Raw genomic sequence first — 19240 nt, forward strand, 5'->3', positions numbered from 1 at the left:
GGATCAATTGAAGGGCCTATTGTTAGCCAGGTCTTTTCATCCAACATCAATACCTGACCTCACAAATGGGCACAAATTCCCACAGACATCCTCCAAAATCTTGTGGAAAGCCTTCCTAGAAGAGTGGAGGATGGTATAGCCACAAAAGGGGGACCAATTCCACATTAATAGCCATGGAATGGGATGTCCAAGAATGAATAGAGGGGTTATGATCAGGTGTCCACAAAAGTTTTGCCATCTAGTTTATATAGCGTGTCTTTGCTATCAGACACTCCCCCATGATATCCCTGAACCACACTGTAGTTCAAGGACACAGTGGACACAATGGTGACAATGCTACCTGACCAAGTGGATAGTTCTGCTTTATAAGAAAATGGAAAGGCACCATTTGAACAGGTAAATTTGGAACATTGCTGGGAGTTAGTTTCTATCCTATGGAGGTATTGGCACTGTAGCCACTACCAAGCAAACATCTGGCCCCCACTTACATATTTTACTACAGTCTTCGGGTCAGTCTTGTGATGCTACATATCTTCCCCAGCATTTGTAGTTCTTTCTACTGGTCTGAATGGTGCTCATAAGATTGCATATGAGCATTGCTAAGTTAAGAAGTATTGTGAGCCAAAGCCGCCTGATGAAGCAACCCCAGGCAGGGGGCATGTCATCGACTGCCTGGGCTCAATGAAAGTGGGCTAAATGACGCTGACCACCATTGATCCCCGTCATTCATACCAGCTACACCACCCATGGTCATGCTGAACATCTAAGGAACCAGCTAAAGTGTTGGAGAGTGGAGAAGTTGAGAAGTGCTTGGCCACATTTTTTTCTGTCAGTTCTGTGATGTTTCATATCTTTCCTCTTCTTCTCCAGCATTGGCGGTTCTTTCTACTGGTCTGAACGGTGCTCATGAGGATGACATATGAGCATTGCTAAGTTTAGAAATTATTATGAGCTCAGGCTGCCTGATGAACCAACCCCAAGCAGGGAGTATGTCATTGACTGCCTGGGCTCAATGGAAATGGACTAAATGATGCTGGCCACTGTAATTCATCCCAGCACTACCACCCATGGTCATACTAAACATCTGAGGAACCAGGAAAAGTGTTGGAGAGTGGAGAAGTTGTGAAGTGCTTGGCCACATTTTTTCTGTCAGTCCTCTGATGTCACATATCTTTCCTCTTCTTCTCCAGCATTCGCGGCTCCTTCTACTGGTCTGAACGGTGCTCATAAGATGCCATATGAGCATTTCTAACTTAGAAAGTATTGTGAGCCCAGGCCGCCCCATGAAGCAACCCAAGGTAGGGGGCATGTCATTGACTGCCTTGGCTCAATGGAAGTAGACTAAATGATGCTGGCCACCACTGATCCCCTCATTCATCCCAGCTACACCACCCATGGTCATGCTGAACATCTGAGGAACCAGGAAAAGTGTTGGAGAGTGGAGAAGTTGAGAAGTGCTTGGCCACATTTTTTCTCACAGTACTGTGATGTCACATATCTTTCCTCTTCTTCTTCAGCTTTGGCGGTTCTTTCTTCTGGTCTGAACGGTGCTCATGAGGGGACATATGACCATTGCTAAGTTAGGAAATATTATGATCTCAGGCTGCCTGATGAAGCAACCCCAGACAGTGGGCATGTCATTGACTGCCCGGGCTCAAAGGAAGTGGACTAAATGATGCTGGCCACCATTGATCCCCGTCATTCATCCCAGCACTATGGTTATGCTGAACAACTGAGGAACCAGGAAAAGCGTTGGAGAGTGGAGAAGTTGAGAGGTGCTTGGCAACATTTTTTAATACAGAAAGGGGGTGAAATAAAAAAAGAAATAAATTAACATGGTGGGTTCTGCTTTAACTTTTAAGGCTGCATGTTTTTTTTCTTGAGTTTTGGCGATAACCTCAAGGGAAGGTGTCGCTATTTTTAGCTTCTGAAGATGAAGAAGGTTCCCGAAGCCATAGCAAAGCCACAGGTGCTTCCAGTTTGTAGGTGAGGCCAAGATACAGTCAATAGACCTTGACAAGAAGCAGCTGGAGAGGCAGAGCTAATGCGAGGTCGGGGTTTTTTTTTTTGTTTATTCTGAGTCTCCGGGAACCTGCAAGTTTATTTCAATGCTCAAAAAAAAAAAAAATGTGAAAGGAAGCTTTCAATGGCAGTAAGAGGGTAAAATTCAACATCCTGTCCGAAATAAGCATGAAGATTTTCAAGTATACATTACATCCTGCTCAAAGCTACATATCTGCCTATCTGCTGGTCCAGGGTCATGACTACATTTCATGGGGCCCCATAACGAAAATTCGATGGGGCCACCACCCCAGCAACCTCTCTTTGGACATCTGGTGGTGTCAGGAGAGACAATAATGTAATTGATTTCAACATAAATCAAGTCCAGGTCATGGGGTGGGGGGCCGTCATCATAGTCAGTACATGACTGGGGGCCAGTGTTGAGGATAGAGGTTTGTGGGGAAAAAAAATAGCAAATTAAAAAATAATAATATAACTTCTACTATTGCTACATACGCCATTTTATTGTTTTTAAAAATGACCTTTCCTTTTCAATCTGTCATTTTTTATAAATACAATATGGCAACCTGGAAGTGATTGGCTCTCTCATCTTCCCAGAAGTCTGCACTAAGATACAAGTCGGATTTTAGGCATCCCCTGCAATAGGAATTTTCAGTTTTGATGAGATACTCCCCCCCCCCCACAAGGGTTAACCACTTGGAGGACCGCCCACAAAAGATATACTGCGGCAGGGACGGCCGCTCTGTGCCAGATCCCGTACCTAGTACGTGACCCGACACTTTTGGGTGCACGCGCGCGCCCCGCCGCCGGCCCGCTACCACTGTGATCACACACAGAGGGAGCCCAGCGGCGGATACCGCGTACTCGATGTCCGCTGGCACCGGCCCATTTGTTCAGTGCACAGACAGAACGGCAATCTGCTGATGTAAACAAGGTGGATCGCCGTTCTGTCAGTAGGGAAGGCATTGAACCTGTGTTCCTGCAAAGCAGGGACACGGATCTTTGCCTTCCCTTAGTAAAAGCACCTCCCCCCACAGTACACAAGCACTGGCTGGGAACACAGTTAACCCTTTGATTGCCCCTGATGTTAACCCCTTCCCAGCCAGTGTCATTAGTACAGTGACAGTGCATATTTTTGAGCACCGATCACTGTATTAGTGTCTCTGGTCCCCAAAAAGTGTCAAAAGTGTCAGTTAGTGTCTGATTTGTCGGCTGCAATATTGCAGTCCTGCTATAAGTTGCTGATCACCGCCATTACTAGTAAATAAATAAATAAATAAAAATAACCCATAGTTAGTAGACGATATAACGTTTGCGCAAACCAATCAATATACACTTATTAGTATTTTTTTTTACCAAAAACATGTAGCAGAATACAAATTGGATTAAATTGATGAAGAAATTTGAAAAAAAAACATTGTTTTTTTTTTCAAAATTGTCGGTCTTTGTTTATAGCGCAAGCAATAAAAACCGCAGAGGTGATTAAATACCACCAAAAGAAAGCTCCATTTGTGGGAAAAAAAGGACATATTATTATTTTTTTTTTATTATTTGGGTACAGCTCCTCACGACCGCGCAGTTGTCAGTTAAAGTAAAACAATCGCTCAAAATTGCCTGCTTTTGAAGTGGGGGAGGGGGTAAATCTTCTGGAGGGCAAGTGGTTAAATACTTCTAAAGGGATGCAGACCCTGCAGACCCCATACCATTGCTGGGAGTGAAGTAGCGGAGATACGCTGGACAGGTGGAGAAGACAAGGCTCAGCATGTTCCTCCTAAATGCACAAGTGACTGTAGTGAGGAACATTACATCAAAAGAATTTATGAGAGTTTGTTCATGTTTAGTGGTCTGTCCAGGTCATGAGCGTGGCTCAACTAAAGGTACCCCATGTGTATGGTAGTAACCCTGTATAAAGTGCTTAGAATAGCCCAGAAGAACCCACCACCCTGGGGTAGGCCTCTCATGTGACCCTTGCTTCGCCCCCAATGAGGAGGGAAACATGGAGGGCATGATGACCACCCCGCATGCCCTACACTTACACGTAGACTGTCTCTTTGTGCCATGTCCTAACGCCAGCCCAGAAGAACCCAACCCCTTGGTAGCCCTCTCTTGTGACCCTTGCTTTGTGCCCAACGAGGAGGGAAACATGGAGGGCATGACGACCACCCCACGTGCCCTACACTTACATGTCAACTGCCTCTTTGTGTCATTTCCTAACACCAGCCCAGAAGAACCCACCCTGGGTGAGGCCTCTTATGTGACCCTTGCTTCACGCCCAATGAGGAGGGAAACATGGAGGGCATGATGACCAACCCACATGCCCTAAACTTACATGTAGACTGTCTCTTTGTGCCATGTCCTAATGCAAGCCCAGAAGAACCAACCCCAGGGTAGGCCTCTCATGTGACCCTTGCTTCGCATCCAATGAGGAGGGAAACATGGAGGGCATGACGACCACCCCACATGCCCTAAACTTACACGTAGACTGTCTCTTTGTGCCATATCCTAACGCCAGCCCAGAAGAACCCACCCCAGGGTATGCCTCTCATGTGACCCTTGCTTCACGTCCCATAGAGGAGTGAAACATGGAGGGCATGATGACCACCCCACGTGCTCTACACTTACACGTAGACTGTCTCTTTGTGCCATGTCCTAACGCCAGCCCAGAAGAACCCACTCCGGGTTAGGCCTCTCATGTGACCCTTGCTTCGCCCCAATGAGAAGGGAAACATGGAGGGCATGACGACCACCCCACGTAGCTTACACGTAGCTTACACGTAGACTGTCTCTTTGTGCCATATCCTAACACCAGCCCTACCCAGGGTAGGCCTCACATGTGACCCTTGCTTCACGCCCAACGAGGAGGGAAACATGGAGGGCATGATGACCACGCTACATGCCCTACACTTACTGTCTCTTTGTGCCATGTCCTAACGCCATCCCTCACGTACACCCAAGTTCCTCAATAAACGCCCGCGCGTCGGGTTCCGTGTGATTCTCCTCCATGTGCTCTACTCTCAACAAAAGTGTTGTTATTTCTTTAAAGCTTTAGCACTGTTGGTACCATGCCTTTCTTTTAAAAGAATTCAATTATCTTGTGCTAAATATTTTGTTCCTTGCTGTTACAATCATTTGCAGCCATCATAATCCCTTTTATTGTTTTCGTGGACATAATTTTTGTCACCGGCTATGTCCTGATTTCTCTCTTTGAAAAGTGAGTACGCCCAGGCGATAAGGTAATAATGTAATGTATGATCCTGCTGGAAGTCCATCGCCTTGGTCATTCATCACGATTTTGCAAAATGTTCTCATTTACAGTTTATCCCTACAGTTATTATCCAGTTTATTGTGTTATTTGCTTCTTAGATTGCTGATGTATTATAGGTTATGAAATTCTCAAGGAGGAATAAGTGAAATAAATTGCTTTCATGTTACTCTTTCATACTTCATACTTCTACACTGTGAATTTATTTGGAGCCGTTCTGAGCACTTCTTCGCCTACACTTTACCGGAAAAAAAATAAAAAAGGAGAAAACATTTCTTTATGCTGAACTTGGAGTACCTCATTCCATCAACACGTTCTCATCATTTCCCCCCCAAAAACACTCTATAGGGCTAAACGTTTGTAGACACTTGACCTGCATGGTTAAAAGGATTTGGGCAGCCCTCCAAATGATTGGGTTGACGTGTTCCCATTAGAGCCAGTGACAACATACAAAGGCAACATACTACATCATACAAAGACATTGTAGACAGTTGTGCTCTTCCAACCTTGTGGTAACAGTTTGGTGAAGACCCTTGTAACCTAATGTCCCACACTCCACTTGAGTGCTTTCGTCATATACCGCTTCCTCCCAGTCTGAATATAGATATCAGATATTCCAACCGCTAACAACCAGAAAACAAGACAATACTCGTTTGGTTGCTGAACATGATCTGTTTTATTTGAGATGACACACAAATATATACAGCAGGCTGACAATACAAACTGTAACCAGAAACCTAATTAACATGAGCTAGTTTACTAATCATTTACCCAGACTTGGTGACTCAGAGATATGACCTTTCAGGGTAGACTTGCCGTCTTCTAGCTCACCGACTATACAGTAGACATTATCATAAATATCAACACAGAACTCCTTCATACAATTGCAGGGTTTATTAGCACAAACAACAATGGGTGAAAGACTCTTAGAAGCCACACTAGACCTATTTACATTATAGCAGACAACAGACCGACAGGTGGCAGGAGTTGATGACATCAACATCTTCTAACAGTATGTGTCCCAACAGTATGAATCAGTCACTATTTCTAATATGGCATATACAGGTTTCCCACAGTCTGTGTGTCTTGGGGGGACATGGACCTGAATCCAAAGTAACACCACCTCAAGGGTCCCCAGGCATACAGCTCACAAAGAGCACCATTCCCCCAAAACCCAGGGCCCATAATCAGTAGGCAAGAGGCCAGCATTCAGCCCCCTCCAAAAGCCTCTGTCCCGGGTGGGTCCATCACAACCTTCTTCTGTTCCAGCATGACCAGGGGCGGACTGATAACTCATGGGGCCCCCGGGCAATAGGAGATTATGGGGCCCCCAGGCAATCAGAGATTATGGGGCCACGCAGTATACACACACACAGTATACAATCACACAGTATACACATACATGTACACACAGTATACACAGACAGATGTAAAAAAAAAGCACAGATTGATACATACTGTCCCTGGTTTTACTGAGGCTGGCAACCCTGATGGGGCCCCCTAGTGGCCCAGGGCCCTTGGGCAGTGCCCGAGTGTCTCAATGGTCAGTCCGCCCCTGAGCATGACTGTACCCCTCTGTACAAAGCCAACTCCATAAAGACATGGTGTGACCAGTTAGGTGTGAAGGAACTTGAGTGTCCTTCACAGAGCCCTGACCTCCATCCTACATTCATTTGAAAGGTCTTTGGTATAAGGTCTTCTCATCCGGATGAGTCTATCGCAACCCTCTTCTGTTCCAGCATGACTGTACCCCTGTGTACAAAGCCAGCTCCATAAAGACATGGTGTGACCAGTAAGGTGTGAAGGAACTTGAGTGTCCTTCACAGAGCCCTGACCTCCATCCTACTTTTGAAAGGTCTTTGGTATAAGGTCTTCTCATCCACCATCAGTACCTGCCCTTAATCCTATGGGATAAAGTCTTCCCATCCCAAAGGTGTTTTTTAGGTTTGAGGTCATGGAGGGAATCATGTGTCCTGCATAGAGCCCTGACCTCAACCCAAATGACCACCATTGGGATGAATTGGAAATCTAGTAGAAAGCCTTCCCAGAAGAGTGGTGGCTGTTACAGACATGAAGGGGGAGGAGGCTCATTATTATTGGCCATGGTTTTTGAATAGAATTCCCAAAAAGCCCAAAAAATGTCATGGGCAGAGGAACTCCAGTGACCCATAAAGAGTCCTGACCTCAACCCTACTGAACACCTTTGGGATGAATTAGAACTCAAATGGTGAGTCAGGTCTTCTCATCCAACATCAGTACCTGACCTCACAAATGGGCACAAATTCCCACAGGCACCCTCCAAAATCTTGTGGAAAGTTTTCCTAGAAGAGTAAAGGCTGTTATAGCTGCCTACATTAATGGCCATGGTTTTGGAATGGAATGTCCAACAAACTCATGTAGGTGTTATGGGTGGAGGAACTCGTGTTTCCTGCTAAGAGCCCTCCTGACCTCAACCCTTCTGAACACCTTTGGGAAGTATTGGATTGTGATTGTCCAACATCAACACCTGACCTCACAAAGGGGCAAAACCCCCCACAGACATCTTCTAAAATCTTGTGGAAAGCCTTCTCTAGAAGAGTGGAGACTGTTGTAGCCACAAAGGGGGATCACCTCCATTTAAATGGCCATGGTTTTAGAACAGGATACCTAATCAGCTCTGAGTCATGACCTCAACCCTACTAAATATCTCTGGGATGAATTGGAGTCAAGTTTTCTCATCCAACATCAGTACCTGACCTCCAAAATCACCATAGTAGGGACATGGGGAACCACTTATAGAAGCATTGGATGGATCCCAGAAGTGGCCGCAGCCATGCAACAGAGTGAAGATTAGATTCGTCACTCGCTAAGCATGAGCAGTCTTCTGAGTTTGTTTTTGGTAGCAACAAGGTAACTTTCCTATAAGTAGAATTTTTGTACTATGGTAGCAACACAGAGAAAGGTTTCAAGGCCAGAATGTAGAAGCTCTTCTCTGTAAAGTAACACCTTGGTGACTTCTTGAAATGTAATTGTCATTATCTGTCAATTATTTAACTAAGATAGGGTCCAAGGAGTCTTAAGCATGTAAATTCTACAATCACTAATTGAAAATATATTCTCTCCCAATGCCGAGGGTTGTGTCAACTCTGAGCACGGCTCTGATGAAGGTTTAATGATAACATGCACGTCCTGGGCAGGTATGAAATATTCATGAGCGTTCACAAAAATGTGCCCCTCCCGAGAGCAAGAACAAAGGCTGCACGTCCTCCTGTGGAGCCGCTTCAAATTTTTACTTTGATTTTACAATACAGGCTATGGCCCTTGAATTAGATTTAGAAAGACTTGCAACGCCATCATGGGCCTGTATATAATTCTACAGACAGGGGGACCAGGAATTCCATCACTATCTGTAAGCTGTCAGTTAACAGATCCCGCACAAATGGAGAATCTAGTGATAGATATGGTAGTTCCATGTGGAGGCTTCATGCATTATGATCACATGGGAACATTATGATTGACTCTTATTGTACCGGGTCACCCAATAGTCCCCTAAGAACCCTTAGGAGCAGATGATAAAAACCCCAATTGGATCAAATTTAGCTTGCTAAAGCACTGTGTATAATTTTTTCATCCTTTGCTGCATCTCAGTGGTGCTGATCTTCTGTGGCCTTCCTGTCTTCGCACACTGTAGCAATGGCTGCATGGCATTTCTCCAGGTCGGGATTCCTGATGGTGACAACAGTGGACCATGCCTGCATCATGTGTGTCGAAATGGCCACTTGTTGTCTCCATCTGAAGGGTATGTGACAGGGTGATAACACAGGAGAACGATTGAAAGACAGGGATGGTTGCATGGTCTTTCTCCAGGTTGGGATTCCTGATGGTGACAACAGTGGACCATGCCATGCCTGCATCATGTGTGTAGAAATGGCCACTTGTTATCTCCATCTGAAGCGTATGTGACGGGGTGACAACACAGGAGAACGATTGAAAGACAAGGATGGTTGCATTGCCTTTCTCCAGGTCGGGATTCCTGATGGTAACAACAGTGGACCACACCTGGTTGCATGGCCTTTCTTCAGGTCAGGACTCCTGATGGTGACAACAGTGGACCGTGCCTGCATAGTGTGTGTCGAAATGGCCTCTTGTTGGGATTCCTGATGGTGACAACAGTGGACCATGCCTGGTTGCATGGCCTTTCTCCAGGTCAGGATTCCTGATGGTGACAACAGTGGACCATGCCTGCATCATGTGTGTTGAAATGGCCACTTGTTGTCTTCATCTGAAGCGTATGTGACAGGGTGACAACACAGGAGAACGATTGAGAGACAGGGATGGTTGCATTGCCTTTCTCCAGGTTGGGATACCTGATGGTAACAACAGTGGACCACGCCTGGTTGCATGGCCTTTCTCCAGGTCTGGATTCCTGATGGTGACAACAGTGGACCATGCCTGCATCAAGTGTGTTGAAATGGCCACTTGTTGTCTTCATCTGAAGCGTATGTGACAGGGTGACAACACAGGAGAACGGTTGAGAGACAGGGATGGAGCATTGTCACCTTATAACAGGAAGTGCCTAAACAAGGAACTTCAAGGCAGGCATTATTTTGGGGAAAGATGCAGATTTAAAAATGACTTTTGAAATGATATTAACATGTTAAAGATTGTATGGGAATTTAGAAATTAGGTTTATATCTACTTTAACCACTTCCTGCTCAGCCTATAACAAATAGATGGCTGGGCGGGCCTCTCGTCGATCTGGGTGGACGTCATATAATGTCCTCCCGGATCGCGACACCCCTGCGCCGCGCGCAGGGCCGCGCAGCAGCTCAATCTGCCACCAGCTGTGTCAACCGGACACAGCCGATGACTGATCAGAGTACCGGCTCGCTTTTACTATGGTAACATTATATTACTCTGGTCACAGTGTGTTAGAAAAATGGGGAAAAAAAGGAAAAAAGGTAGTAAAAAAAAACCTGCATTGGTGACAGTATGTAAAAAAAACAAAAAAAAAAACTTGTGAACATTTTTTTTTTTATTTCATAATTTTTCTAAAAAATTATAAAAAAAAATTAAAACTTCAAAAAACACCTTTTACTGATATCCTAAAATTTGACATAAACTCCTATTATAAGCTAAGACAATCGATAATCAAACAGTATAAATGATACGTACCCACAAAACACTTACTGTACTACCACTGACAGCCTTACAGACACACATAAACCTCAGGGCAAAGGATCATTTTTTTTTTTTATGAAAATTACATGATTTCATTACATATGCTTTTGCGCACACAAAAAGAATACCATTTTGTCTGACTGGGCCTACTTTAAAGAAGGACTTTATTTAAAACCAGTTGAGACAAGGAACACCTTGGTCAGGATGATGTAATGTACAACATAATATATACAGTGCAGAGGTCAGGAGTAAGAAACTTACAAAACAGCATATAAAGTGCAGCAGTCAGAATGAACCCCCTGTTCACACCAGAGTCCCCCCTTCACGTGCATGGAAAAGAAAAAAACAGCATTTTTGCTTGCACATGATTGGATGATGGAAGTCAGCAGAGATCTCCCTTTACCAAGCTCTGGCAATTGCACTTGCAGAGTCTATTTGTCTTTAGTCAATCAACCCCTAAGCCTTTGTATGTTATGGTATTCACAGGACCCTTCACTAGAGACACCTAAACCCAGTGGATGATGGAATGATGTACACCAAGCCTTTGTATGCTGTAGTATTCACAGGACCCATTCACTGGAGACACCTAAACCCAATTGTTGATAGGATGATGTACACCATGCTTTTGCATGTTGTAGCATTCACAGGACTCTTCACTAGGGGCACCTAAACCCAATGGATGACGGGATGATATACAGCAAGCCTTTGTATGTTGTAGTATTCACAGGACCCTTCACTGGAGACACCTAAACCCAATGGTTGATGGGATGATGTACACCAAGCTTTTGTATATTGTAGTAGTCACAGGACCCTTCACTGGAGACACCTAAACCCAATCATTGATGGGATGATGTACACCAAGCTTTTGTATGTTGTATTATTCACAGGACCCTTCGCTGGAGACACCTAAACTCAATGGTTGATTGGATGAGGTATACCAAGCCTTTGTATGTTGAAGTATTCACAGGACCCTTCACTGGAGACACCTAAACCCAATGGTTGATGGGATGATGTACACCAAGGTTTTGTATATTGTAGTAGTCACAGGACCCTTCACTGGAAACACCTAAACCCAATGGATGATGGGATGATGGGATGATGTACACCAAGCTTTTGTATATTGTAGTAGTCACAGGACCCTTCACTGGAGACACCTAAACCCAATCATTGATGGGATGATGTACACCCAGCTTTTGTATGTTGTATTATTCACAGGACCCTTCGCTGGAGACACCTAAACTCAATGGTTGATGGGATGAGGTATACCAAGCCTTTGTATGTTGTAGTATTCACAGGACCCTTCACTGGAGACACCTAAACCCAATGGTTGATGGGATGATGTACACCAAGCTTTTGTATATTGTAGTAGTCACAGGACCCTTCACTGGAGACACCTAAACCCAATGGATGATGGGATGATGTACACCAAGCCTTTGTATATTGTAGTATTCACAGGACCCTTCACTGGAGACACCTAAACCCAATGGTTGATGGGATGATGTACACCAAGCATTTGTATGTTGTAGTATTCACAGGAATCTTCACTAGAGACACCTAAACCCAATGGATGATGAGATGATGTACACCAAGCCTTGTATATTGTAATATTCACAGGACTCTTCACTAGAGACACCTAAACCCAATGGATGATGGGATGATGTACACCAAGTTTTTGTATGTTGTATTATTCACAGGACTCTTCACTCGAGACACCTAAACCCAACTGATGATGGGATGATGTAAATTCTTTATATATTGTGGTATTCACAGGACTCTTCACTAGAGACACCTAAACCCAATGGGCGATGGGGTAATGGAATGATGTACACCAAGCCTTTGTATATTGTAGTATTCACAGGACCCTTAACTGAAGACACCTAAACTCAGCATGTGGACGGGGATATTCATAATTTTGGCTATATGGTGTAGTTACTGCTCTGCCTTAGTGCTCTCCCCTATAGAACTCTGTCTTTTTTTTCTGTAAAGCCCTGTAGGGCATCATACCATAAATGCCTGCAAATATCAGAAGCAAAGGTGTCGTCTACGAGCGACGATGTTCTTTAGTATCTTTCCTCCTGTTTTGTACATTCTCTGAAAAAAATATTCAGCAAACAACAGTCAAGTTTACATTTCCTGCAACCTCTAAATTCCATTGTAAAGGTTACATCCCAGGTAGTATAGAAGAAGAGAGTCAAAGGAGTGAGTGTTGAGGAATGGAACGGGGAGGGGAAGGCGCGGACAAAGGCAGGAGGAGGAGAGGAGAGGAAGGCAGACAGAAATAGCAGAAAAAGGGAGTCTGGCACATATGCAGCTAACAGAGGAGAGAGGTTACATGCAGCTTGCTGAATAATTCCAGCCAAAACATAATTAAAATGCAGACAGGAATGGATCCACATCAAACAGAGCTCAGAACAGAGAACTGTAGCACAGCACTTGCTTGCCACCTATAGTCCTTTTCCAGGATCAGACTTTCACAATGATATAATCCAGACTGTAATCGCAGGGGTGCAGCTGCACCGTGGAATTTTTTTGGGGGAACTCTTGGCTACGGGCGGAGTGTTGAAATGTCCTGGTAATGAGAAAACGAGCCGGTCTTTAACTCTTCTTCTCCCTCGCCCTAAGCCCTGCTTTTTTGTAGACCGCTAAAGAGGCTTATTCAGCCAAAAAAAAAAAAAGGGTTCTGGATTCAGACGTAAGAAAGTGACCGGATCTCCATTTTAATCCGGAACGCCTATAACAAAACACGAAACTCAGGTTTATTCAAACCAGACATAGGCCTCCTGATAAAAAAAACGTTGGGCTTCGGGAACGGAGGTCTCCCAGTATGTGGATGGAGGGGGGGGGGGGGTAAAAATTTTGTTCTGATTTGGCAAAAATTCACAGGCACATTCTTGAAAGCTTAAGACGGCAAGGCTTGCGATGGGATATATTTTTTTTTTTATAAAGTTTGTACTTTGTAGCCAAAAAGAATACAAATGTATCGTAATTGGGTGTCTGTTTAGATTTACTGAAAGTAAGGGTGTTTTGGACCCATTAAGGTGGGGTGGTGGTGGTCTTCGGTAGTCCAATGGATTCTAACCAAGAGAGCCAATTATAGACCCACAGAATGGTTCAGAGTGTCCACCGGAAAAAAACTAGAGAGGTGGGAGAGCCCTTATAGTGTAGAGTGTATATGTATTGTCGTTTTTGGATCAAAACCAAGAATGTTGATGTTGCGTAGAAAAAAAAAATGCAATCCAAAATAACTTACATCTGGTGAGGCTGTGGTCAACCCCATGGGGTAAGGCACACAACCCTCTGTTATTGCAGGTGGAGATAACCCCTGTCTCCACGCAGGATGGGCTTGGTCGCTCTAGATGCTTTGGAGGTTCCGATCCTGAGTTCTCTTGGGGGCTATCTGGTGGGTGGTAAGGATCAGTGCCATCTTAAAAGCATCGTGAGCCCCTGGGCAAAGTAATTCTTTTACACACTACAAGTGTCTGCAGCCACCGGGAGTGTGTGTGAATCTGACAAGCCAATTGTCGACTATCAAATGGAAGAAATCCAGTTGATTGCTTCCATAGACCCCAATCAGTGCCAGTCCCCCCCCCCCTCAAGTCTGCCCTTGCCATGTTGGCAATGGGTTCGAGGAGCCAGGGGCCAGCATGACTGGTGCCACTGGGTAGAGGGTAGGGAGATCCAATTGGAGGAGGGGAAGGATAAAGAGCCACATTCGGACTTTACAGCCAAGATGGACAATGGCGTAGTACAAAAATATATTTTTTATTCACAGTGAATCATATCAAACAGGTCAAGTGGAAAAGAATTAAAAACATACGATAGACATATGATAATTAGTAAATGACTAGTGTAAACAAGAGAGTTGACACCAAATAGACGGCAGTGAGCCCCTGTGCGCCAACGCGTTTTGCTATTTCGCTTCGCCAGGACACACTTGGGGGTAGTTGAAAGGAACAGTTCTCACTTGTCAGCATAAAATTGAACTCCCAGATGATCACCAGAGAATCACCATATAAAGCAGGAAATAGTTTCTTACTAATGCCAACGACCGTATATGGGGCTGATGACGTAAAGATATATGAATATAAATATAGACTCATATGGTTCACCGGGGGAGGAAGGAGACAAACGTAAGGATCCAGATTATGAAAAGGAGACTGATAGATAAAGAAAGGCTAGAGCAAACAACGCCTTTCCACCTGTTTCCGGTCCACAATAACAGGGGCTTCAAAAACAATCCATATGGACAAATATATGTTCCTTTAAGGCTGGATATATCAAACTCTCCTACATCTGCCTGCAGTCAGTCTGACAATGTAAGCGCCATAGGTATATTTAGACACGCCACAATGGCATTTGGTTCAGTATCTCCCCCGGGAACGAGCAGACCAGGGAGATCAATGAACGTCCATTCCCAGGGCCGTCTTTAATATTGATTGGACCCTGGGCCAACATTTTCTTGGACCCTCCCGAATCCACTTGTGGGCTCCAGAAGCAGCTGCTTTGGGACCCCACAACAACGACTGGGCCCGGGGCAGCTGCCCCTTTTGCCCTGTTTTCAAGATGGCCCTGTCCATTACCTGATTTCCTGTTGCTGCTAGTGACGTGTAAAATGTCCCTTCCAGGTCCTGGTGCCAGTTTCCTGGATAAGAAGAAGCTAATAGAGCATGATCTGCACTCCATTCGCTTCATTGGGGACAGGTGAGACATCAGGGGTTCTGTCTCATTACAGAGAACCTGTCACCACAAAATCATCACACAGGGGACTTTTTGTCAACGGTGATAAAAAAAGATTTGTAAAATAATATATATATTTTTTATAGTGTTAGAAAATGAAAGTTAAAGTTAAACCTCCCCCAAAAAAGTTTTGAGCCCCCCCCCTCACTCCCACACATGAACATACAAACATAACTGCACCTCTCGGGAGCACCTACACATGAAAATTTCCATTGCATAATCAATGCTTGGTGTTTGTCAGAATTTGTGGGGTTTTTTTTTTTGGTCACCCGTCTCCTGAGGAGTGACCACAAGTTCTCAATGGGATTAAGGTCTAGGGAGTTTCCTGGCCATGGACCCAAAATGTCAATGTTTTGCTCCCCAAGCCAATTAGTTATCACTTTTGCCTTATGGCAAGGTGCTCCACCATGCTGGAGAAGGCATTGTTCCTCACCAAACTGCTCTTGGATGGTTGGGAGAAGTTGCTCTCGGAGGATGTTTTTGTACCATTCTTTATTCAAAATGGTACAAAATTCTTAGAGAAAATTGTGAGTTAGCCCACTCCCTTGGTTGAGAAGCAACCCCACCCATTAACTGTTGGCATGACACAGGACTGATGGTAGCATCACCTTTTCTTCTCCGGGAAAGGTTTCTTTTCCAAATGCCCCAAACAATCGGAAAGGGGATTCATCAGAGAAAATGACTTTCTCCCAGTCCTCAGCAGTCCAATCCCTGTACCTTTTGCAGAATATCAGTCTGTCCCTGATGTTTTTCCTGGAGAGAAGTGGCTTCTTTGCTGCCCTTCTTGACACCAGGCCATCCTCCAAAAGTCTTCTCCTCACTATGTGTACCGATGTCCTCACACCTGCCTGCGGCCATTCCTGAGCAAGCTCTGCACTGGTGGTGCCCCGATCCCCTCCTCTGCACTGGTGGTGCCTCCGATCCCCTCCTCTGCACTGGTGGTGCCCCCGATCCCCTCCTCTGCACTGGTGGTGCCCCCGATCCCCTCCTCTGCACTGGTGGTGCCCCCGGTTCCCTCCTCTGTACTGGTAGTGCCTCCGATCCCCTCCTCTGCACTGGTGGTGCCCCCGATCCCACAGCTGAATCAACTGTAGGAGACGGTCCTGGCGCTTGCTGGACTTCCTTGGGTGCCCTGAAGCCTTCTTCACAAATTGCGGTGGAAATGTTTTTTTCTTATGGGATTAGGTTCATTTTCATGGAAAAGAGGGACTTTGCAATTAATTCCAATTCATCTGACCGCTCTTCGTAACATTTTGGAGTATATATGCAAATTGCCATCATAAAAAACTGAGGCAGTGGGACTTTGTGAAAATGAATATTTGTGTCATTCTCCAAACTTTTGGCCACGGCTGTATTTTTTTTTTACTGAAATTTTGGGTTTCAGAAACCTTTTGTGCAAATCTCAAGTGACATAAAAAAAAAAAAAAAAAATTTCAATTACCGCTATTTTATTCTCCATGGCCTCTGCTTTCAGGAAATGCTTCATATATTGCAGGGATTAATGTAATCTTTAGGCCTAAAATGTTTTTTTTTTTTTTTTTTAAACATATACATAAAAAAACCCACAAAAGCGGTTAAAAGGACACAAATGCGTTGCATGAGATTTTAGTGATGGGTTTAACGTCAACTTTCCTTGGCGTGGTTGACAAGCCTTTAGCTCTATAATTATTTGCAAGAAGAACTCTGGCTCAGCTGGGAACCGTTCAACGGACAGGCCTAAAGAACTGCAGAATGACATCCCCCACCGGGGACCGAGCTCGGGAAAAAGGTTGTGTGCATTTTAAAGCCCAGCAGAGTCCTGGATGTGTTAAAGAGAACCAGCTGAGAGGCTCTCGCTAATGAGAAGCGTCAGTAACGTGCTGACCCTGTGAAGTTTACAGGAAATAACAGAACAAGCTCTTTTTTTTTTGGCCGAGGCGTTATTGTTGTGCAAACTCTCTCTGCAGGTTATTGGGGTCTCGAGGCTCACCAGGTGGATGCTGGATTCGGTCTAGCACAGGCAGGTGTCGGGGGTGTCCGGCGGGAGAGATATATAGACGACGTGCAGAAAGGGGGGGAAAGACATTACACGTAATTATAAACAGGAAGGCAAGACCAACCACGATATTAAAATATATGACATAGAATGAAGGAAAAGACGCTCCCACAAGGTCGAACGGTCTAATGGGTTTACTTGCAGAAAGAGAAGGATTTGCAGGAACAGCTGAACTGGTTGGAGAGCTTGTGGCCATAGAGTACAGAATCTCCGTAGGATTGACTGACTCTGCCTAATATCTACGCTCTACTTATTTCATTCACGGTGACGTTTTTCGGTTCGTTTCAAGGGTTAGTCCACCCAATTATTATAATTTCAGTTTTAGGTAAAGTGCATGTAGAGCTATATTTTTTTCTTAACCAGTTCAACTCTCACTCCTGTTTTTTTTTTTTTAGCAAAAGCTTTTTATATTATCTAACAACCAGTTCCAGCCCGGCCTATAGTCAAATGACATCATATGAGGTGCTTCCCAGAACGCGGCTCGCGCAAGCCCCACATTGCAGCCACAGCAGCGCCCATTAATGCAGCCTCGCCAGCGCCCATCAAATGCAGCCTCACCAGCGCCCATCAAATGCAGCCTCACCAGCGCCCATCAAATGCAACCTCACCAGCGCCCATCAAATGCAACCTCACCAGCGCTCATCAATGCAGCCTCAGCAGCGCCCATCAATGGAGCCGCACCAGCGCCCATTAAATGCAGCCTCACCAGCGCCCATCAAATGCAGCCTCACCAGCGCCCATCAAAGCAGCCTCACCAGTGCCCATCAAATGCAGCCCCACCAGTGCCCATCAAATGCAGCCTCACCAGCGCCCATCAATGCAGCCTCACCAGAGCCCATCAAATGCAGCCTTGCCAGCGCCCATCAAATGCAGCCTCAGCAGCGCCCATCAAATGCAGCTTTACCAGTGCCCATCAAATGCAGCCTCACCACCGCCCATCAAATGCAGCCTCACCAACGCTCATCAAAGCAGCCTCACCACCGCCCATCAAATGCAACCTCACCAGCGCCCATCAAATGCAGCCTCACCAACGCCCATCAAAGCAGCCTCACCAGCGCCCATCAATAAAGCCTCACCAGCGCCCATCAATGCAGCCGCACCAGCGCCCATCAAATGCAGCCTCACCAGCGCCTATCAAAGCAGCCTCACCAGAGTACATCAAATGCAGCCTCACCAGTGCCCATCAAAGCAGCCTCAGCAGCACCCATCAATGCAGCCTCACCAGCGCCCATCAATGCAGCCTCAGCAGCGCCCATCAATGCAGCCTCGCCAGCGCCCATCAAATTCAGCCTCACCAGCGCCCATCAATGCAGCCATCTGTCAACCGCTGTGTCCACCTGATCGGTGTACTCACTTGCTACCGGTACCATGTGATTGCTGTGACCAACCACAGCAGATCACATGACAATTGTGCACACGGGATGACTTCCATGCATACCATTCACTGTGTACTATTGTGTTGATCTCTGTAATTGGTCACAGTGATCACATGGTCAGAGCCACCTTAATAGCATCATGGGCCCCTGGGCAAAGTAATGCACTGGGGCCCCTACCAGCATGGCCCAAATTTACGCATATACTCTCAAGAATTAAAGTATAAAATAGTCAAACATATATTTATTAGCACTTTTAATAAAAACATGCCATAAATCAAAGACTAATTTAACGCAAAGGGCCCAGTACAGGGGGGGGGGGGGACAGAAGGGCATAGTAGAGGGTGGGGATCAGGAGGGCAAGATACCGGGATCAGGGGGGCAAAGTACAGGTTCCCGGGACGCTGGCCATCTCAAGAAAGCTTAGTAAAAAGCATGACTATCCCAGCAGATCCGGGACAGTTGGCAAGTATGATGTAATGCAAGATTGGCATGGGGCCCCCCCATGCACCCGGGGCCCCCGGGCAGTGCCCAAGGGTGCCCATGCATTAAGACAGTCCTTCACATGGTACAGACAGGGTCAATTACAACTAATCACAGTGGTAATCACTGAATGAATTGATTTCATTCACTATAAATGGTGATAGTATA

This window comes from Aquarana catesbeiana, linkage group LG09 (assembly GCF_042186555.1).
Source record: "Aquarana catesbeiana isolate 2022-GZ linkage group LG09, ASM4218655v1, whole genome shotgun sequence".
Classification (NCBI taxonomy): domain Eukaryota; kingdom Metazoa; phylum Chordata; class Amphibia; order Anura; family Ranidae; genus Aquarana; species Aquarana catesbeiana.